Here is a 23,230-nt window from a genome sequence, read left to right on the forward strand (position 1 = left end):
TCCTTATCTGTAGAATGGGGATAATGTTTTGCCCTGCATGGGGTCTGTGAGATCGAAATGTGCAGTGAGATGTAAAGGCACCTACACACTAGCACAGTACATGACAGACACACAATGGCTACATAAGGTCTTCGCTGTGTCACAGTCATCCCCCTAATGCAGTACCATGAGTCACTTAGGCAACTGTTGCATGTTTAGGTGTTTCCAACTTCTCTATCGTAAATAACATTGCTGGAAACATCTTTGTGTATAAATCTCTATCTAAATATAGGATATTTTTCTTAAGATGAATTATCAAAAGTTGAATTATTCTGATTTTTTAAAAATAAAATACTATAAACATTTTAAAAGTTCTTGAAAGCTCCTGGGAGAGTGATTTCCAAAAGTATCATGTCATTTCATACTCCCATTAGCACTGCCTGAAGGCGTGTATTTTCCACCATGTTATTTATCCTGGCTAAGTTGATACATGGAACATGACATCTTGATGTTTTTATTTGCATTTCTTTGGTAAGTAGTGAGGTCAATCTTTTTGCCATATCCAAGTTTCTTTAAAGAGACTTAGAAGAAGCAGATATGTGGAGAAGAGGGTGCAGTTCACAGCCTAGTGTGTTTATAGATGCCTGCCAGAACTCTCCACCTCGAGGTCCCACCCTGAGTACCTCTTGGATTCTGACTTTCAGATCCCCAGGGTATAAACTCTGTCTCCCTAAGCCCTGTGCAGCCAGGAGGCACTGCTACCAAGACAGCCCTTCATCTACCTTGGTATCCACAGCTCTGGTCCAAAGGCATCGGAGACATTCTCTCTTCCATCCAGTGTAAATCCTGCTGCTCCATGCTGAGTCCTGATCCCAGAGCTCAGTCTCAAGGCCTGTCCTCGGCCACTCAGTCCCCAGGTAAAGATGGCTGTGTCACAAGTAGGCAGCTCTGTCACCCATCTCTGGCCAGGGCCATGGAGGAGGTCCATCTGACACTGTAGGAGGAAGCTGAGGATTGGAGGGCTTCCCAGAGCCTGAAAGGATGAATTACCCTTTACTAGACTCAAGGACTACCTGTGAGTCCACTAAGGACAGGGGCCATGCTGCTTCCATGTACCCCAGGCACTGAGGAGTCACTGAGGGTATCGGGGCTGAGTTGGCCAGGACCCGAAGTGTGTTTGAGGATGATGGTCCTGGTAATCCAGGGAGGCTAGCGAACTGCCTGTGGGAGCCCCTGAGAATTCACAGGGAGCACAGGAAAGCAGGTGCAGGGGCAAGGAGACTCAGTCAGTCCTCTTTCTGTCCCCTAAACCCCAGGCCAGCTGCTGGCCCAATAGCATGCTGGCCCTATTCAAGCAGCTGACTTCTTCAATAAGCTGGCTGTCCCTGAACAGAGAGGACTGAAGCCAGCTTTGTTGGGGGTAACTGTGGACAACCCCCAGTGACCCCGAGGTGAGGGTAGACTCTCCCCAGGCCGTCATGGGCATTCTACTGGGTTCTGTCCCACACAGCAGGCCAGCAGCCAAGGATACCCTGGAAAACAGAGCTGGGTAAAAGAAAGTTGAAGAGAGGTGAGAAGTAAAAGTTGAGGTTTCATAAAATCCCAGGAAAAATGAAAACAAACCATTTGTCTTTCTCACTAGCATCTTACCCCGACAGTGGCCTTTGTGGATCTTGCCCCAGTGTCTGTGAGGAAGGCAGCTCTGTAACCTAATCCGGCAGCCAGCTAGCTGCTGCCAACACCCCACCCCAAAGGGCTGCCTGGGCCTTTTGGGAGGGACCGCCCCTGACAAGGCCAGCCTCTCTTAGAAGCCATCTTGACAGAGGAGGACCTTTCACCAAGAGCAGAGAGCAATTTGCGGTGTCTTTTTTATGCTAAACAAATGACGATCTCCTCCCCCTTTGGCCATTGAAGCATTTCAAAGCAATTGTAAAAATTATATGAACCCCATCGAAGAACTGTTACAACAATGTTTATACCCAGTGTTTGAAACAAAGACAATGATATTATAAATAATTGTAGATGATGAAGATAGGCAAGAAAAAATAGCATCATTAAAAGAATTTTACAAGACAGACCGTTCACAAAGATGGATGGAGTAACACAATACGTTAAAAATATCTGCAATTAACGTAAACAACGCAGTGGACAGAAACCATCTGCTGGCCATACTCACCCTGAGTATGGTCTCATGTCATCCACATGGGGCCGTGCCAGGGCTTTTTCACTGCGGCCACAGTAAGAACAGGGCCCCCAGGAAGAGGCTGCCTTGGGGTATGTGCCCTGGCACCCAATATAGGTCCTTGGCCTGAGACTTATTCAGAAGGAAGTCCACGAACAAAAGGGAAACTTAAGACTTAAGGAAATATCTGCTTTGGGATCATAGCTTCCTCCAGGAGCCTTTCCTTGACCCTAGCTGAGGTTGAGCCCTGTCAACTGCCCCCATGGTACCCACTGCTTCCCTGTCACAACACTTTGATGCTGCATTATTTCCCCAGGTATCCTGTGAGCGAGTCTCTGGCTTTTCGTACTTCATAGGCCAGTGTGTATAAGGAACAGGGAGGGTAACTGGCCTCGTTTGGTAGCGGGGACCGAAGGCCTGGCCTAACCAGTCGGATTCTCAGTCAGAGACATTTCAGGTGCCAGGCTCACCTAAGCAGAGCCAGCTCTCATGACAGCTGCCAGACTGACATCATTATCCCCAGTGGACAGATGAAGAAACTGAGGCCCCAAACATGCAAATGCCTAGGCAGAGACTTCCCAGAGCACAGCTGGTGACCTACATCTTGTGTCCCTTGCACCTTTTCTCTTTTCAATCAGTAGTTGATTTTCTTAAAAAAAAAAAAAAAATTGGTTTTAACCATGAAAAACTTTGGCCATACAGAATAGAATATTTCTGACACCAGCAAGGTCAAACAGATACGAGTATTCTGTCACATGTTTCAAATCTCTCTCACACACACACACCCTTTTGTCTTTTTTTTTTTTTTAATAGACTGTTACTGATAAAAGTAGAAGCTCCCACCTCTGCCCCGATTCCTTGGAGGTAACACCCCCTCCCCTAAGTCAGGGACCTCATGCTTCATCTCATCTTTGTGTTCTCCCTATGTAAGATAACATCCTGAACCGTACTGATGGTCCTGAACCGTACTGATGGTTTATGTGTATTAAGTTTTTACATACTTGGTCTCACTCTGAACCAAATATTTTTGGAACACTTGCTGTTTTCATTTCAGAATTTACTGTTCCATGCAACAGTTCTAGTTGACTCATTTGACGGCTGCGTGTTATCCCATGTACCAGTTTGTACATCTGTTACCTGACTGAGGACAGGTGGGTTTCCACTTTTTCCTCTGCAGAGTAGTGTCAGAGCATTTCTTTAGGTAGGCACTGGGAGTGTAGTGTGGCCCTATAGAATGTGTCTGCAGGCGAAACAAGGACTGGCCAGATGGCAGTGCCCATATACACATCTGCCAGCCCACCAACCCCTACCTTATCACATTTACCATTTCTTGCCAAAAGAGGGGTGCCATTGCCAGAGTTCCAGAACAGCTTTCTCCCTAGAAGCTTGTGCTCACCTGATTTCTCGGAGGCTGAGGATTAGCCCTAAATATCTGGCTTTTGCAGGAATCTTTCCAGCCTCCCCTGCAGAGGAGAGCTGGGGGTTGTCGTTTGCTCTTGCCAAGGGTGATGGGAAACCTGGGCATTTAATCATAAATTGGGCTCCCGATTTTCTCTGTCTGGTTTCTGCTAGAGGCCATTTCCATCTGTGACTTGGAGGCAGACAGCTGTGGGTTTGAATGGACCCTGCCTGCGCAATATTACCCCCTGATGCCCCTCCCATCCCCCACCACCTCTAGTCATTTCACAGATCTGGAGACTGTCGTATTACCTTCTAGAAGGGACCTGTGAAGGTGAAGTGAGCTGGGGGACCTGGAGGCACCTGGCGAGGGCCTGGTGTGAGTTGGTCCTTCGCCCGAGTGCTTGTCCTTACTGTTGTTAGAAAGGGAATTGCTGATTGCTGGAAACTGGCCTCTGGGTCTGGGCTTTGCCCCAAGCAGTGGATGATTTGATCTCTGAGGCAAAGGTAAGCTTCTGGCAAGGCAAGACTGAATTCTAGTAACCTGTGTAATGTTAGTCTTCGCCTTTAGAAACCAGCCCAGAACCAGTGGGGACCTTGGAGAAGCCACCTGCACCTCCAGACTCTGGAGCTTCTTGGTTGCTCATTCACATGTTATTCATCTCCCCTGTGCTATACCCTTGCAGCTGGGGACTCAATGGCAAGAAAAATTGCTCAGTCCCTGCCCTCCCAGAGCTCCACAAAAGGGGTAGTCAAGATAGTCTCACAATAGCACATGCTTCTGGGTAGATAGGCACCATGGAGGAGAAGGGCAGGTGTCACAGAGAGAGGCCTTAACAGAACCTAGAGCACGTTTTAGGAAGCAAAGTTGTAGCTAGCTCACTTGAGTGGTCAGGAAAAGTCTATGGAAAGGCCCTGAGACACTGAAAACGACAGGAAGGCCTGTGGCTCAGCCCAGGGGTAGCAGAGAGCAGTGGGAGAGGTCAGCAGAGCTAACTCATACCTGGGCCTAGCCTCGGACTTTGTCTACAACCTTGGGACAGGAAGTGAGACCACTTCCTGGATGACCTTAGGCAAGGCTCTTCAGTCTCAGTTTCTTGCTCCCCGAAATGGGAGCCCTAACACTCTCCTGAGTCATTATGAAGAATAAAGCCCCTGAAAATCTAACCTCTCAGTAGGCCCTCTGGACTACTAGAGATGAGGAATCTAAGGCCTCAAATCAGAAAGCATCCTTCAAACTCCTGGACTTTGAGGCGACTCTCCTGGGACAGTGGGGTGCTGGCTAGCCTGCTGTGAACACAGAGACAATAGGAGGGCCTGGGGCCTGTGTTTGCCAAGGGCAGACACTATAGCCAAGAGCCAGAACCCATGGCAAAGGAGGAGGCAGTATGCCCAGAGCTGAGACGCTGGCAGTCTTGGCCGAGCTCTGGGGTACAGGTCCCTGCAGACTTGTACAGGCTCAGAGAGAGATAGTACTGCCTCCACTCCTCTCCCTGTGCCCGCCTGAGAGAATGTGATACCAGCAGGAGCTTGTGTAGCCTGTATGTCTCTGCAGGTATGTCTGAGTCTGTATGTGTCCACACATGTGAGTATGTATGTGCCAGTGAGTGTGTGTGTTTGTATGTGTATTGTTTTTTTTTTTTTCTTTTTTTCACAAGAGGGAGGTGAGTGAGAGGCCAGCTTCCTGACAGGGCAGTTGTAAAACATTCATAAAACTTTTATTGGACTTGCCACCCTTCCAGATAAATATTTTTCAATTTTATGGGCTTGTTTTAGGGCCCTGAGCTTAATCATGGCTTTGTAGCTGCCTTTAAAAAGAAGTGAATATTGTTTTGGCAAAAGGAGCCCCTTTCCTTCACCCTCACCAAAGGCAGGCTGCACTCTGAGCTCATAAATTCCTGCCACTCTCAACTCTTGTCCTTTCTCCCTCCACATCCTCACAACTATACTAGGATGAACCTAAAAAAAGAGAAAAGAGAGAAAGAGAGAAGAAAAGATAACATGTACCTATCTTCCTCCTGTTTCTCCACTGCCCACCCCAGCATTGTGCTAGAGACACATTGAATCAAGGTCCTAGTTGCACTCAAAAGAAACTGGCAGAGGGGTCCAGATAGAGCCTCCATTTGCTGTCTCCCTGAGAGGCAGACCACCGCGAGGATGAGGTGGTTTGCACAGCCCTGCCCTCCCAACACCTTCCCCCAGCCACACCAGTCTCCTTCCTGCCCCAAGGAGGTCCTGAGCGAAGCCCCCACTTGTGTTCCCTGCTCAGATCTTCGCAGACGGCTCCTCCTTGTCTTCGAGGCTTTAGACCTGCCTCTCTGACCACCCCATCTAAAATAGTATCCTCCAGCCCCAGACTTAGCTCCATCACTCTCTGTCACTGTGTTGTACTTCCTTTGCAGCACTTACCACTCTCAGAAATTTTCTCCTTCATTTATTTATTGGTTTTCATCTGTCCCCCTTGCAAACTTAAACTTAACCCATACACTGCTGTATCCTCCACACCTGGAACAGGGTCTGGTGCATTGTAAATGCTCAGTAGATATGTGTAAGACGTGGTAAATGAATGATACGTGGTAGATACACATAGGTGGTCATGAAGGGACAGTAATAACAAAAATGATTACTATTGTTCAGTGCTTTCTAATATATTAACTCCCTCAGTCTTACAAAAACCTTGAAAAGTAATTTCTGTTGCTGTCCACATTTTTCAGATAAGGAGACTGAGACAGAAAGTCAGATGTCTTATATGAAGCCACACTGCACGTGAGCAGTGCACAAGCCAGGGTTTGTGTTCTGGCAGTCAGGATGCTCAGCCTGAGCTCTTGGCTATTACCCTGAATTCCCTGGGGGAACAATAGGGAGACAGCATTTGCCTTCCGGCTGCCGCAGCCTGGACTAAACCCCTGCCCAGCAGACTTAGCCAGCACTTGGTGGATGCCCACCCCTTCTAACCTTTTGCCAGACCTTGGACCAGAGGTGCTGGGGCTCAGGCTCAGATGCTTTTACTGTCAGATTGCCAACTCAGGTACCTTCAAGGGATGGGCAAGGGACCCAAAAGAGGGGAACTTCTATAAAAGAAGCAGTGCATGGCAGTGATAGAGAGTAGCTGGTGGTTTCAGGCACAGCACAGGCCATGAAGGGGCAGCTGTAGCCTTCCACAGAACTCACTGATTCACGGTAGGAATGAGGATAGGTTTTTTCAAGATAAACTAGAAATTCAGAATTGCACATCTAATGTCCTGAGTTTCTAGGTGAGTTATTCAAATATTTCAGAAATGCTGGGAAGCTTGTACCTGCTCCCAGGCTAGCATGTTTCTGTTTTGTCTCTGATGAGAATGATAGGTCCCAGGAAGGAGAGCCAGGCACCTCTGCATGTGGGTACAGAGAGAAGCAGCAGCTGGGCCTACCTAGGGAAGAGGCACTGAGCTCAGCCTTGGAAAGTGGGGGAGATGGCCTCTGGGAGGCTGTTCCAGGCAGGGGGAGCTTCAGCTCTGCTCAGGAGAGAGAGCATTCCCTCTGTCCAGGGTGGCTGGGCTGTGGGGGACCCAGGACACCTTGACTCCTGAAGAGGTTGGGGTTCCATCTACGGGATGGCAGGTCTGTGAAGAATCTTCAGCAGAGGCCCAGGGGACCTCCAGAAGATCTCATGGACCATTTCGTGGGGCATAGGGTCACAAGTGATTGGGGTCCAGGCTTCAGGGACAGAGAGAGATAAGCAGACCAGACCACACAGAGGGGATGCTCAGGAGCCGGCCCAGCCCAGGTGACTTTGCTAACTCACGTAGGCCTCGCAACAACCCTGTCCAGGTCGTTATCCCCACTCTGTCTTCCCCCAGCATGCACAGGCATGTGCACACCTCCATGCACACATACACATACACACCAGTTGCTGGAGAAGGAGTAGAGGAGGCCCTGAGGCAGCTATGTTGCCCCCCACCTGTGCGAATGCATCCCAGGCTAGAGAGTGGCCATGTGGAACAGAACTTCCGCTTCCCCTTCAGTGGCATTTCTGAGTCTCTAACTGGACCAAGTAAGTACACTGGGGGTTTTTCTTACTCCTCTTCCCACGGTCTGTTGAGGGTGGTGGTGTTGCTATCCAGTTTCACAGGGGAATTAACAGAAGCCAGGATGGTGCAAGGCCTGCCCAGCATTGCCCTCACAGCAGCAGCAACAGAACATAGGGAAGAACAGTACTCCTACCACAGTGACTTCTCCAAACTTCACAGCTCAGAAATTGAAGAAGGGGCACCAGGTGTCAGAGGCACAGCTCCAAGTGCCTCTGCCCCATCCCAATTTCCTCCTCCTCTGGCATCTTCCTGTGTCACCCCAAGATGTGGCAGGCAGTCTAGATTCTTCCAAGCTCCCCAGACAGCCACCAGGGTCCACCAATCAATGGCTGCTGTAGTTCAGACAAGGTAGCTCTGTAGCTTTTAGAATGGACCCAGAAAACCAGAATGTCACTGGGGCCAGGTGGGCAGCATAGGTGAGTGGCCTAGCTGGAACTACATGGGAATCACTGACCGCAGTGTCTGGGTACCACACCCTATCTGAAGGGATGTCCCATGCTCACCTAAGGCCACATGTTTAAATGTTGGCAACTGCTTTTCTTTTTTTTAAAGCACCTCTAGGGGCCAAACCCAACCCACTGACAACCAGATTATAACTACAGCTGTAGAGTTTACAGGGCATCCACCCACAGAATTCAGTGAGCCCTGCCATGTGCCATTCCCCACTACAATAGTGACACTACTGTTTACCATGTGTCGTGCACAGACTGGTTGTTTCATGTGCACTGCCTTGTTGTCTCTTTCCACCAAAGCCACTGACCAAGCAGAAGAGCCTCATGCAGGGCCACAGCTGGATTCTGAGGCTGGCACTGAGCCCAGTGCCACCAACTCCCCAGCCTGTGGCCTAGGAGATGGTACTAACAGGTAGGCTGGTCTGAGAACCTACGAGGGGAGGAATGCCCAGGATCCAAGCTGCATGCTACTTGGATCCTCCCGGGGCATCTAAGGGGGATTCAAGATGGCACACAAGCCTATAGACAGTGTTTCTAGTTATGTGTCTGTTTTTAATGTGTACTTTGTGGGTGACAAGGGATCCTGAGTGTCAGCCTATGGTAGCATATGTTTTCTGATCGAACTAATGAGTTGATTTAAAGAAATACTTAGGTCTATGGCCATGTCACCCTGAACACGCCCGATCTCATCTGATCTCAGAAGCTCAGCAGGTTCGGGCCTGGTTAGTACTTGAATGGGAGACCACCTAGGAAGACCTGGTGCTGTAGGCGTAAAAAAGAAAAAAAGAAAAAAAATACTTAGTGAGTAATAGAGGTGGTGGCAATGGATATGGCAAAAGCAGTGAGGCAAAGAAGAGATTTGGGAAGTTCTGGGCTGGTCATCCAAGAGCTTTGATGCGTAAAGAGGAACTCAGGTGAAATTTAGATCAGGAAGAGAAGAGATGACTGTGAGCCAGATTTCCAGTTCTCATGAAAAGCAGGGTACTCTGTCTGTTCTGAGCACATCTCTATGAATGAGTGAGCTGTCAGTCACTGCCCTTAGTACCCTACAACTCCCTAGCCCATTCACTTCCCCCAGCCATGTGGGCACCTGCATTTGGGATCTGGTGTCAGCTGACAGGCAGGAGGGGCTGTCCAATAACAGGTGACACCACAATTGATTTAATGAGGAAAATGAGCTTTGTAGGTGACTGGACAGTGAGGCCTGGCAAGCAGACCCAGCCAAGGTTGGGAGGGTCCCTCTGGATGCTCATTTTTATAGCCCTCAGTGGGACCTTCTCTGAGACCTGGTGCCTACCCTTCCCGGTGGTTGAGGCCTGTACTTCCCAGGTGCTGACTCTGGAGTAGGCCCAGCTCAGAGCTCAATACATACCATGTCCATGAACTGTCACAGGGCCCAGGAGAGGAAATCGGGTGCCAAGGGGACGGGCACCTGGCCCTAGGGCCATAGGTGACTCAGCCACTCTCCTGGGCACCCTTTCTCCTTCCCCAGCGCTAGACTTTGCCATGGGGCCATGGGCACTGTGGGTGGTCTGGTTCAGGATCTGGTTTGTTTAGGAAAGAGGCAACAGCTCTGACCCCTCTGCCCTATGCAGGCTCAGATTTTCTTTGGATAAGAATGTTCACATGTCCTGGCAGTTCTCATTGTTCTGGTTATCTAAAGAAAAAAGTGAAAATCTTCAAAATGATTGAAATGAAGGTGTTATGTGGCAAGACATGTGACTATGTCTCTCTCAACTGAGGTATCCAAATGCCAGCTCGGAATTTGAAACAGCCACTGGTTTCTCCTCTTTTCACCTCCAGAAATGGGAGAGGAGGAGGTCGGTCCTGACTCACTTCTGCTTGACATGAGACCCAGACCATGGTCCAGGCCAGATGGGACCTTTTCACCACCATTGGAAACTCTCTCTGTCTGCAGAGTGGGACTGAGGGGACAGTCCCTGCTTGGAGCTCCCATTCCGTTTACCCTTTCCTGCCCACATTGCAGACACCATTGTCCCCATTCTGCAGATGTGGCTGTGCAGGCTCTGAAAGTCAGAAAGGCAGCCCTAGCCAGTAAAAGGCAGCTCAGGGTTCATCCATGCAAGGAAAGCCCAGGCAGCACCCACCTGTCTAATGGGCTTCTCTGGCAGTCCCCACTTCTGCTTGTGGGGGTCATCTACTCAGTGCAGAAGACACACTCCCTGGAAGAAGTAACCTCGGCAGGCCTTTTCTAGTTGCTGGGTTGGGAGTGTCGCTGGGGTAGCTTTCTGAGCATGGAGAGGATCAAAAGAGAGACCTAGAGACTCAAGTGGGTGCATAGGGTCAAGGGCTGGGGAACAGTGGGAATGAGGCAGGTCTGGGAGCAGGGGACACTAGATCAACACAGTCCATGCAAACAGAGGCTCACTCAGACTAATTCCCTAGTACCCCGGCTCCCTCAAAATTGCACAAAAGTGATTCAAGTTCTGGTGCATGCTCCACATTCTCCCTTCTCTGTTATGCCCAGCACCAGAAACAGCCAGCCCAGGGGTCACCTGGGGACAATAGGCAATGCCCTGTGCCTTTGTCAATGGCGTACTTTCTCTATACTTTCTCTTCCTACCCTTACCCTCCCGGACTCTCTGGAGCAACCCAAGTCCTCTGTGAGGCCCAGCACTCAGCCTCTGCACCATGTTCAACAGCTTGGGCCAGCCCAACCCAGTGCCAGCCACTAGGCTGATTAGCATCTCAGATGGCTTCCTGTCAGGCCCCTGCCAGGCCTTGAGGCTGCTAGCTTTCCTAGCCCCTGTTACCAGTGCTTGGGCCTGGCCACCCTCAGGGGCTCAGCCAGAGTCTTCCCACTCACCCACTGGGATGGTCATTGGACTCCCTGGAGGGGTGAGACACCTCAGGTGGCCTTTGATAACAATAGCCAGAAATGGTTGTAGATGAACAACTCTTCAGGGGTGTTGACCCCTCTTTGCATAGCTCTCTCCTTTAACTTTCTAAAAGGCATTTATTCACTCGTCCAGTTAGGGTGAGCCCATGTTGTCCCCTGGTGACTTTTCTTGGCAAACTGGCGCCAGGCCAGAGTCGTGCCTCCCCACACCAGGCTCCTCACTCTCCCTTCCCACTATACCAGCTTTAATTCACTTCCTCCGAAACTTCAGCTTCCTCCCTTGGCATGCACTATTCCCTCTGTCCACAGCACCATCATGCTCTTTTCTCTTACCAGTGGCTCCCTCACACACCTCCTTCAGGTCTCTGCTTTAAACGTAACCCGGAGACCTTTCTTGGTCTCCCTGTTTCAGTAAGTGGCTCACCTGTCTTCTCACTCATAGCACCTGCTCTTTCTTTGATTGCGTGTAAGAGGTACTTTGTCCAATGGTGAGATCTTGGGTTCTCAAAGCCCAAATAGGTCAGGATTCCAGCTCTACCATTTACTTAGCTATATATTCTTGGACAAATGGCTTCACCTCTCTGGGCCTCAGTTTTCACATTTCTAAGTTGGGAGAAATCACAGAAGATACTCCTGGTAGGTTGTTGTGGATTAATATAAGAGTACATTTAGAAAAGAACATGTACTTGTTAGCTTCCGATGACATTGGCTACTTGTCGGCATCTACTGTAAGCCCCATGAGGATAGAGATGAAATCAACACTCTCAGTAGACATTTGTTGAGTAAATGCATGTGCCAAACCCTGCTTGGGCCTGGGGCTGAGAAATGAGTCCTTTACAGCCCCAACCCTCAAGGAACTCACAGCCCAGGGAGGAAGCTCCACAAGGGAAAGCAGGCCAATGCAGACTGAGGACCATAGGCCTTTCCAGAAGGTATCTTGAATAGCAGCCTTCCTGGTGTCTGGAAGAAGCCAGGGGCATGGCATGGGGCATGTTGGATGGGTGCCAGCAGTGTGGCTAAAGCTAAGGGTAGATCCACTGGGACCCTTGGGGGCTGGCAGGCCCAGCCCAGAGCCTAGAACTGATCCAGAGGCATGAGGGCCAGAAAGGCTGGTTCAGCCCAGGTGTGTGCAGTGGATTATTGGGGTGGGGTAGAGGGGAGGCCAGTGAGGAACAGCAGCAGGGACCCAGGCTGGAGACACTGAGGCTCATGCTGCCTCCAGCTTATTCTCCTGCCCAGAGCCCCTCAGACTCTGTCTTTCCACCAAGTGCTCATTTTACTTTGAGTAAAGTCAGCCATTACTTTGGTACTGGAGTCTTTTCAACCCCACATCTCAGAACCATAACCTAAAGAAGGAAGTCCTTTTTTCTGAGCTTCATTTTTTTTTCTCACTGTTTCTAGTCACAGCTTCTTTTTTTTTTTTTTGGATCCAGTCTGCTCACCATCCTTTGGGAAACCTACAGAAAGGTCCAGGCCTCCACCACAGTTGTTCATGCACCTACCTGTACCCCTTGGCTCACAGCCTCTGCCTTCAGCCAGCCCTTTACCTGCTGGCCACACTACCCCCCACAGTGCTTTCCCTGCCACACCCTGCCCCCTCCCAGGCCCAGGCTCCCTTTGGCCTGGCCAGTGCTCTGAAATTGCCGTTGTAGGCGGGGTTCTTTGGTCTGACTCTGCTTAGGCCAGCTGGCTGCATCCGTGCCCCAATACCCACCTACAGGCTCTCTGTTCTCCAGTAAGGAACCAGCTGGGCCTGGGTCCTCCTGAGTTTAATGGCCCACTGTTATGCTAGGGTCCCTTCTCCTCAGTGCTGTCTCTCACTAACCTTGTGGTCCCTCTACTGCAGCCTCTCAAGCCTTCTCTTCATTGACCATGTATTTTCACATGGTGTGGCCAGTTGTCTAACAGAGAGGGGCCAGCCCTGTCCATTCTAGGTGCCTGAGCTCTAGGCCAGTGCTCTGTGAAATCCAGTCTAGGAAACGTCAAGTGGTGGGTGGAGGGAGCTATCTAGTCTGCTTTTCTGATTAAAGCAGAGGTTTCCCCCACCCACAGGGCTGCTGCACAAGCTTCAGGCCTTTCCCCATTCCTGGGTCAGAAGCTGGAGAGGAATTAGTGCCACCCTAATGATTGACACTTGCCATGGGACCTTGCCCTCCAGGAGACAAAATCCATCCTCCACTCTGACGGGTGCTTTGTGGGGGATAGACAGGTAGCATTCTCCATCTGGTCTTTCCCAGCACCCTCCCAGCTATCTGGGACACAAATGTTCTGTTCGGCCTTAGTTACCAGGTGAGGAGTCAGCCCGAAGCTTACATAGCCATCCTAAACCACATGGTGGTCAATGGCAAAGCTATATTCCTAAAGAGCACCACCACCACCACCACCACCACCACCCCCATCCTCACCCCCACCCCGCCCCCAAGCACTTGGGAATTGACCCCACACCACTGGATAGGGTTGACTGCCTGGTTGCATAAACACAGATGAGGAGGGCTTTTTAGGTGCTCATTAGACACACTGATTTTAGGGACCCACACTGACGGGGAGCATGGTGTGCTTGGCTTCAGGAGAGGGGATGGTTGAATCAGCCCTAAGTGTCCCATTTCCTGCTGACTGTCTGATGTGGCCTAAGCTGAGCTCAGCCCTGGAGCACATGTGCACTAAGTCACCTGGAGTGGCCAGCTGTCGGCCCACAGGCAGCACTTTGTGCTTTCAGCTGTGGAGCACAGACCGCCTGAAGTAATGCCACCAACCCAGGCACTGATGATGACTGCTGACATTGGGGAAGGGCTCGCCACATGCCAGGCAGGTGCTGGATCCACTCTTCACATACAGCATCTTCACATACAGCTACAACAAGCTCTAACAGCTTCCTGAGTCTAAAGCCTCATGAGAACTCTGGCTGACACTTCTCAGAGTCACCAGAATGGAGAGAAGGCCAGGCATTCGTGGAGCTTTCCTACACGTCATGCCCCTTGTCTGGCATGAACCCTCATAGTGACTGTGTGTGTTAGAGATTGTGCCCATTTTTTAGAAGAGAGAACAGAGGTGGACTGTCTGCCTCAAGAAAGCACACAGCAAGCCTGTGTTGGGACTAGGCTATGTGGAGCCAGTCCCACCCTCTTTTTCACGTGGGTAGGCAGGCTGCCACTTAAATAAACGAAGCTTGGTTGGTAGGGCGGCTGAGCGGGTGGGTACAAGCAAGGTGCCATCGACTTGGATTTGAGTCCTAGAAGTAAGAAAGCCAGGTACTGTAGGTATACTGCCCCCAAAAGGCTTCATTTTATAATAGAGAGCACTGGCCCTGATTTTTTTTTTTTTTTTTTTTTTTGTATCATCATAGTTACCCATGCCTTATGAAAGTGTTTTGCCCCAGGAAAATGTAGTGAGGGCTTTCCTGCCTACTCAGAGAACTCTGAATATAATTTATACCGTCTTGGCAATTCAAGCTTATGATGAAGTCAACATAGATGGGCTGTTCCATAGGGCTTGAACTGATGCCCAATAAACGAGTTGGGTGGACCATTCTGGGTTCAAATATATAGGGGTGGATGAGGGCTGCAGGGTGGTGGGCAGGTGGCCTAGCATCTCAAGGTTGGAAGCACCTTTGGGGGTCAGCCAGGGAGGACATCCCAACCCAAGAAGGGCAGGGGCTCTTCTACCTCTTGGGAAGATAGTGGAAGCTGGTGCTTCTAGGAGATCTCCACAGCTCAGGGCTGGAGATGATTTCATTTCTGGCCTTTTGGAAGCAATGAGCACACCAGCAGCCATTGTCTTTAAAGATTAAGACTTCAGCTGCTTGCCTAAGGCCGTGCAGTTAGTTCAATCACTTGATGCTACTGGCTGAGCACCGACTTTGTGTCTAGTAATGCACTGAGTGCTGTGGCCACAGACCCCGTCTTGCAGAGCTTCCATCCCACTATGCTGATAGCACTGAGACACAGGGAATTGATGGCAGAGACATAGGGAGCTTTGCTTCCTTGCAGACAGTGGCCAGGGGAGGCCCTGCTGCTAAGATGGCATCTGAACAGAGGTTTAGTGAGGTGTGGGGAGCCCCAGGGAAGAGCATGTGCATGCCTACATGGTGTAGGGTATTGGGCCCCTGGAAGATTTGGAGGAGGGGCGGGTCTAGCTCTTGTTGACAAGGCAAACATGGCACCTAGGGGTACAGCTGGGCTGCCAGACTCCCCTAGTGCACTGCCTTTCCAGAGGCCAGCCCGCAGGCCGTCATCTCTCAAGCGCTCAGCCCGGCGTGACCTCGTGTTCTGGTTAGGCTTCATAATTTAACAGTTCTCCACATGTCACTCTTCCTTCTCTGGCAGTCAAAGCTCTAACCTCTCTACTTTCCAAAACACAGAGAAAAGGGAGTCAGAGTTCCCAGAGGCCTCTCTGCATCTGAGATGAACAACCATGGAGGCTCTGCACCCTGCTCCAGTCCCACCTCTCCCATCCATAGTCTGGACCAAAGGGTCAAGTAAAAACTGCTGAAGTGCACATGGAGGCTACTGCCCTCACTTCAGCCCAGGCCCGGCTGTGGTTTGCCACACACGCACACACGACATGGGCTCTGCTCTGCTTCTTCCTCCCTCTCCCGCCCCTTCCCAATCTCACACTTATCTCCTCTATAATGCCTGTGCAAAGGCTATCTCCTCTACAGAAAAAATGTTTGCTGGATAAACAAGTGAGTGAAGAATGAATTGGAACTGTTAGAGCCCTTGATGCCAGACAGTGGCTGCTGGTGTGCTCATTGCTTCCAAAAGGCCAGAAATGAAATCATCTCCAGCCCTGAGCTGTGGAGATCTCCTTGAAGCACTAGCTTCTACCATCTTCCTAAGAAGTAGAAGAGCCCCTGCCCTTCCTGGGTTGGAATGGCCTCTCTTGTGCCTCCAACCTTGAGATACTAGGCCACCTGCCCACAACCCTGCTGTCCTTGGCCAATACCATGCCCCGACCAGCACAGCCATGGGTTTCATGCTGGGCAGAGTAACGGAGGCTCTCCAAGTTCCCAGGCCATGTTTGCTATTCATCAGTCTTCCCTCTGCCCCCGCACTACACTAGTGACGATTTAACAGGCCTTCAGAGGGTCATAGAGGTGACGTGCCTAGCATATAGGATGCTGCGGGGGCCTGCCCCTAGGCTTACTCTCTGCAGAGTTCCATGTGCCCCAGACTGGTTCGGGTACACCATGATTGGAGAAGCAGGTAGTGGGAACAGCCCCTCTTCCCAGGGCCCTGCCAGTGTTTGTTATCTCCTAGCCTCCCAGGTTCCTCTTGGCCTGTCAGGGTCTTCATAAGACTGTGGCTTCCTCTGAACCTAGCCTTGGTCGACCCTAGCCCCTTCTCTGACACCCACAAAGGACCACACATATGCAGATACTCCTCTGTGGGCATGGCACTGTGTGTGGCAACTCACAACTCAGTACCAGTAGCGCAGGTGCCTGACATTTAAGGTCTCCACAAACTTAATTTGGAAAAACGGAGGACAAAGACATAGTTTTCAAGGCTGAGGAAGACAGGAAACATTGCCAGAGCCCCTCTCTGTGCCGTGCTCTCTGCAGGGATCTGATGTCAGTCCACTCACTGCCTCCCTGAGGGGCTATTCCCCACTCCCTACCAAAGCAGGGGCATTGTTTGGTCCATTTCACAGACATGGAAACTGAGGTTCAGGGGGGCCATCCCACAAGTACCCAGCAGAACTGGGAGCTCCTGACCCTGTGACCTTCCCATAGCTTGTTGTGGTGCAAGGCAAAGCCCAGGAAATAGGCCGTGATGGCAGCCATTCTTTGGTACACAGGCTGCGATTCCCAGACAAGAACACCCATGTGTTCATACTGGCACAGAGACACCACAGATGGCTCAGTACTGTTATTGGTACATTCTCCACCCTGGGCCAGTTCCCCTCTGCTCCGTGGAGCCCTGACTCCTAAGGATAGAGGGACGCCTGGTTGGAAGTACTCCAAGCCGAGGCCTACACACTCCCCCAGAGTCTAGGGCAGCTTCCCCTGATGTAAAATAGCCCCACCAAGTCCCAATGAAGGATCTGAGCCCTGTGGCCACAAAGAGATTGAATCCTGCCTAGGACAGAACCACAGTGTTTTGGAAGAAGGACATATACCAGATAGGGGTCCACATCAGCCCATCAGCAGCTCATGGGACAGCACTAAGCCAGGGGTGGGCACTCCATCCCCATCATGCCTACAGAGAGCCTCAGGGCCGGTGGCAGTGGACAGTGAGCCATGAGACAAGTACAATGCAAAGTGCAGAGGGATAAGGACCAGGATGTAGGGAGGAAACAGTGATGCCACTAATAGGTACCTACCCTGTGCCAGGCCCCATGCTGGGTGTGGGAGACTCAAGTGGGCATGAGGGCTGAGATGGAGAGAGCTAGCCCAGGGCCTGATACCAGGCAGACACACAGCAGAAAGCTGTGAAACAGACCTGGTATGCATGCAATAACAGTACAGCCAGTCTCAGAGAGTGTGCTGGGTGTTAGTAGGGTGCCCAAACATCAGGAGGGTGGATCAGCCCCCCACACACACTGGCCTCCCAGGGCCCAAGCCTGGGACTTTCCTTTTGGGGGTGATGCATGTGCACATGACTCATTGTGCCCATGTGGACAGGTGACCAGCCTTGTGTTCACCCCAGCTGCAGCCAGGGAGGGGGTAAACCATGGAAGCCTATAGCTGTCAAGAACATGGACAGGGACCACTGAAGCTCACCACCCTCTCTTCCCTGTCAGCTAAAGAGGACAGCCAGCCCCTGCCCTGCCCACCCTTCTCCCCGATTCTGGAAAGTGGGCTGATGCAGTAATCAGGATGCCACATATGGACCCTGGAAGATGAGTACTCCCCAGGCCTTTGTTCACCTTCATTATTCAGATTTTTTTCCCCTGTCATAAAAATGACATTTTTAATATGTGGAATTTTTTTTTTTAAGAGAAGCAATATGAAGAAGACTTTTATTGTCAATAAGCTCTACCTTTTTAACCAGTTATCTTAGTTTATGCTCTAGGTATTTTAATTGAAGATTAACTGCTATTAAAGAGTACACATTTAAGGAGTGAATGTTTAGAGTATTAAAATTCTGCTCCCTCAGTTGTAGGGACAGTCTCCATGGGGAACCACCAGGAACCATGCACTCCCCTGCTGTCTGCCCTAGGGGCTGTCCACAGAGGAGGGCACCTGCAGGAGGAACAGGTTGGGGAGAGTCAGGGGACCACAGTGGCCTCCTGGAGGCGGAGCCAGCTGTATGTCTTACTCCCATCATCCCTCATCCTGACCAAGGAAGAAAGCAAAGCTCAGAGTGAGGTAGGAGGGCTAACGTGTCACATCACCTAACATCCAGACCCGGACACAGGCTCAGGGCTCCATTTCTAGCAGCACCACATCACCCATCCCTTGCTTGTCCCTTGTCCCCACTGCTCTCTGAGGCCTGGTCACTGTCCTCTGGCAATTACCTAAGACTGACTTAGTGGCCACTATGTTCCAGGAGCTAAACAGAACCTACTGACGCCAGCAGTCCCCAACCTTTTTGGCACCAGGAACCAGAGCTCCTATGGGAATCTAATGCTTGATTATCTGAGGTGGAGCTGAGGCTGTGATGCTAACACTGGGGAGTGGCTGCAAATCCAAATGAAGCTTCGCTCGCTCATAGGCTACTCACCTCCTATTGTGCAGCCCTATTCTTAACAGTACCCAGTACTGGCCCATGGCCCAGAGATTAAGGACCCCTGCTCTAGGGAGTCTCTTGTTCAAGAGGTGTCTTTGTGTGCAGGCTGGTGCATGTGTGCATGCATGTGAGTGTGCATGCACATGTTTGTGCATCACTGTCAGTCTGTGGCAGAAAGGTGGCACTCTTTGCGGCTGTCTGATAGAAGAGAGTTGGCCCCTTATCTCCATCTACCTGGAAAAGAATTTGAATTCCAGGTAGTAATGAGGACATGTCATCACTTCTCTGCCAGTAACTATGGCCTTGGGAGAGTCATTTTATATCCCTGGGCCTCAATTTCCACCTCTAATGATGGAATCGATGGTGTGCCCTCCTTGCATGAGTTGAGGAAAAGTGCTTTTCCAATCCTTCCTGGACCAGGCCTTGTGCCAGACTGTGGGTTCTAGTCTCTGCCCTCAGAGAGCCACTGTTGGTTAGAAAAGGGAGCACACATGCATGCACCTGTGATGGAGGTCATGTGGGGTCTGGACCAAAGTCCGTGGGCGCCAGGCCATGGTGCAGCAGAGGGGAGTCCAGCTCAAACCAGACTGAGTTTTCACTCAGCTCACCGCATATGTCATCCCTGTGTGCCTCAGTTTCCTTGCATATAAGCAGTCCCCCGAGGAGTAGTTGCGGAGTTGATGAGCACTGTTATGAAAGAGTTCTTTGAACATCGCCTGGCATGTGGTGAAGGCACTCTCAATGTTAGCTGGTGTTTTTTTCATGATTTCCAAGAAATGGCTGGTGCCCAACTTTGGAGCAGTGTGGGTCAGGCCTGCCTTACACAAGATGGTCTTTCCACTTCAGACCTCCTCTCTGCTATTTAAGCTACTTTCAGCATCTTTCTGGGCTGTGGCCAAGGCCATTGCCACCCGCCCCCCCAACTCATTGGCAGCTGGAGCACAGCAGCCCCCAGGGCTCGTCTCTGGAAGTCTCTGGAGATGAATTGCCCACTCATCTAGCCCACACTGCTTACTCACACTACCCAAGGTGGGCTGGCCTGTGACATGTAGACAGCTTTGTAAAGCCCTGGGTCTGAATGGAAATTGTTGCTTCCTGGTTACCAGCTGTGTGACCTTGGATGGTTACTTCCCCTGCCTAGAAAGTGATTTACTTATAGGATATCTGCTGATCTGTGCAGCGCACCTCACCCAGCTCCCTCCCTCCCCCTGCTCAGGAGCAGAACACAGCAGGGATCCAGCCAGGCCCAGTCCCTACACTCTAGACTTCCCTCTCCACCCAGAGACTTTGTCAAACCTCAGCCCAAGACCCAGCCAAAAGAGTCCCCAGGAGCAGTTCTACCTGGGCTTACCTTTTGGAAACTCGGCTACTCAGAGGCAGCTCAGCTCCTTCCCCAAGTTGTAGGGCCTCTATCCCCTGCCCAGCATACCCCCCATCCACTCATGGAGCACCTGGCCCATACACCCTGAACAGTCAAATACCCACATGGCTCTTTCCGCCTGTGCTCATAGGGAGCATGAGCTGAAGAAAAGGGACTAGGGTCCAGCCTCCCTGAGTACTAAGGAGCAGGCCTCCAGATCTGGGTGAGCTCAGTATGTGGGATGAGAGAGTAAATGCACTCCTGCCTCCTCCCCCAGTCTGACCTCTGATACCCTGCTCTCCAAGCCTCCTATAGATCGACAGGGCCTGACTTGGCTATGGAAGGGTGATTAGGAGCCAGGCGAGCAGATAGATGAGTCCTGACCCCTTTGAGGGGAAGTTTGACTTTGGGAGAGAGCCAGCTGTCAGGGCCCGGCCCGCTGGCAGACTAGACAGAGTATTGGTGGGCCACAGTTGCCAGTAGTGTCCCTTCTGGAGCTGCTAGCTCCAGAGACTCAAGATCTGGATGCGAGGCAGATGGTGTAGAGCCTTGTCCCTATGGAGGAGGGAGGCCAGAAAGGCATCAGAGAAGGCCAAACCAAGATATTAAGGCTTTTGCTGAGAGACTATAGGAAGAGTAGGGTTTTACAGGTAGATAGCGTCATGGGTCCCCCAGCCTGAAGGAGTGCTTATACAGAGCCAGGGCAAGGGTTACTAGTAGGGCCCTGTGCAGGGGTGAATGGTGCTGGTGAGAAGGAGGCAGCTGATGAGGTGCTGCTTAGAAGGATTTGGACTGAGGAATGGTTGAAGATTTCTGAGCTGAGAGGGATGATCATGTTTTGTTCTGGAAGGATCTCTTTGACCATAGACACAAGAGCAGATCAGTAGAGAGAGCTGATGGGAGAACAGCCTGGTGGCTCCTGCCAGGAGGCCAGTGTCTATGGCCCCAGTGCCAGGAACCGCTCCTGCAGGACCTGCTGGGGCACTGAGGGAAGGGACCCTTGAGGAGCCCAAGGCAAGCCACCAGAGCTGCCAAGTAGGCTCCCTACTCTCAGCTGTGCAACCTCAGGCAGAGGTTTAAACATTGCCTGAGCTTCCAGGCTGCACACCGGGAATGGCCTTCCTTAGCCCTACAGCCAAATCAGGGGGATATGGCCCCACCCCAGCTGGGTATCATGATGACCCTAGGCCTCCCCTGAGAGGGATACATGGGAGCCAGTGTTGGATATTAGATGGTTCAGAACCCCTGCCAGCCCCACACCAACTGTGCCTGTCCCCCAAACACCCACCCCTCCGTGTGATAACAAACTTTCCTGCGTTTCAGCTACTCTTCTAATTGAGCTTCTGTCTGATTCTAGAAACCATTTCAGAATGGTTTTGGTTTTGCCTTAAAACAGAATCCTTCCTTCCATATAATGCACTGGTTTCCCCTCCCCATGCACCCCCAATATCCAAAGACTTGACTACATTATTATTTCAGTTTACACGGTTTGGAAAAGATTTCTGCAGAGGGTTCTTTTTTGTTTTTGAAGAATTCACCATTGCTGCTAAGAAGCTTAATATAAATTAAAGGAGGAATTAGGCAATATTAAGACATCAAAAGGGAGTATGGGCACCAACTGCCTCACCCCCACCCAATCAGAGGGGACACGTGGAGCCTGTTGAGTGTGCGCTCCAGAACCTCAGAAAGCACGAGTCACAATTCCAATAAAGGGCCTGTTCTGTCCCCTGCCTTCCTTTAATTCCCTTTGTTTCAGGGACAGTGGAGTACATTTCTGATAAAAATTTAATCACCTTATCTTTTAAAGCAAATTGCATCTTCGTTTACATGCAGGACCCATAGCTGGAAGAGAAAAGAGGGAAAACTAGGTGGCTGTCCACTCCAGCCAGCCACTTAAAGGCTTCTGCTCCCAAGGATAAACTCAGAAACCAGGCCTGACTGGGAGATGTCAAAGGATGTCAAAGGATTCTAAGGTCACCACCACCCCTCGAAGAGTTCAGGGTTTAACAGGAAGGGAGCTGACTGGTATCCAGGCTCACTCTCTCGGCCAGTCTCCCCTTTCTCTACCCAAGCGGCACTCACACTGGCCCCTTATGCCAGCCCAGCCCTCCCGGTCTGGCCCACCCCTGGCCTCATCCTCAGCTGTGCATCCCGCACAGCCATTATGTTGGCCACATCAGAGGTCTTGTCAGGTCCTGCACCACCCATACCTCCCATGATCGCCTGTAACCTATTTGGGGTGACTTCAAAATTGGGGGCAGGTGGGCAGAAACCCCTCTCTTCAGGTGAAGTGTGATACTGGAGCCCACTGTGTAGCAGTATAGCTGCCCTGTTTGGGGAACCTCAGCCCGACTGCTCAGGGCCACCTTATTGAGGGAGGTCCCCCCTCCTTTGAGCATCCTCTCCTGTTCACAGACTTAGCATCCAGTTCCTACTCAGGGCCTGGCTGAATTCAAGACCCTGTATGGCCACCCAGTTCCAGCTACCCCATACGTCAGTTCAGCCCAACTGCCAGGCATGTACCTCTGAGCTCCCCAGTCTGTTTGTCATCTCCAGATGCTGACCCCAAAAAGGGCCCCACCCCTTGCCCTGGCTCTCTTTCTGCCCTGTCATTTCAGCCTGTCTTCAGAGCTGCTTATTCCAGGAGGGAGCAAGTGCTGGAGTAGCTAGAGTTAGCTACAGCCCCCTGGGGCCACCGAGGGGACTAATGACCCCAAGTTACTTGCAAGGGTTCAGTTCCCACTGGGAGGGTACAAGCCACCCACCAGTGTGGAGGCCCCTCTTGCATTCTGTCCCCCTACATGAAAGCGACACCAGCAGTTGGAGGCAATTTACCAGCCTTTGATGGTCATGTCAGGGCAGCACCCATGGCCAGGGCTTGGGAAACAGTGTGCTTCCTGCATTCTTCCCTGATTACCCCCAGCCTGAGCCAAGACCCAGCAGCCTCCAGCCCACTGTGCCTTTGTGTGGAGTTGGCGCTCAGTGAGAAAGGCCAGCCTGGCCCTGGGAGAGTGTTCCCAAGGAAAGCCATAGGCAGCAGTGTCACCCCCAGGGTCATGCCGGCCCACCCCCGCTGCCTCCTTGATCTGAGCTCATCAGGAGTAGAGCAGGGCTTCCAGGCTCCAAGAACCCCCAGATTTGGGGAGAAGGAGCAGGGGATGTCGGCCGAGACCCTGTGGAGTGATGGCCATGGTCTGAACCGCACACGCACGCTGCATTCATTTCACCCTCGTGCCCACCCTGCCTGGCTCCGAGTCACATG

General features: G+C 51.3%; 1 protein-coding gene and 1 pseudogene across 7 annotated transcripts in view; both read left to right on the forward strand.

Annotated features, from left to right (window-relative positions):
- The window catches only part of EEFSEC (eukaryotic elongation factor, selenocysteine-tRNA specific), a 233,985-nt gene that overhangs the window by 205,191 nt on the left and 5,564 nt on the right, over positions 1-23,230 (forward strand). The gene's annotated exons all lie outside the window — the stretch shown is intronic.
- On the forward strand, positions 8,734-8,852 carry LOC118610220 (annotated as a pseudogene).

This window comes from Rousettus aegyptiacus, unplaced genomic scaffold, assembly GCF_014176215.1.
Source record: "Rousettus aegyptiacus isolate mRouAeg1 unplaced genomic scaffold, mRouAeg1.p scaffold_m13_p_12, whole genome shotgun sequence".
Classification (NCBI taxonomy): Eukaryota; Metazoa; Chordata; class Mammalia; order Chiroptera; family Pteropodidae; genus Rousettus; species Rousettus aegyptiacus.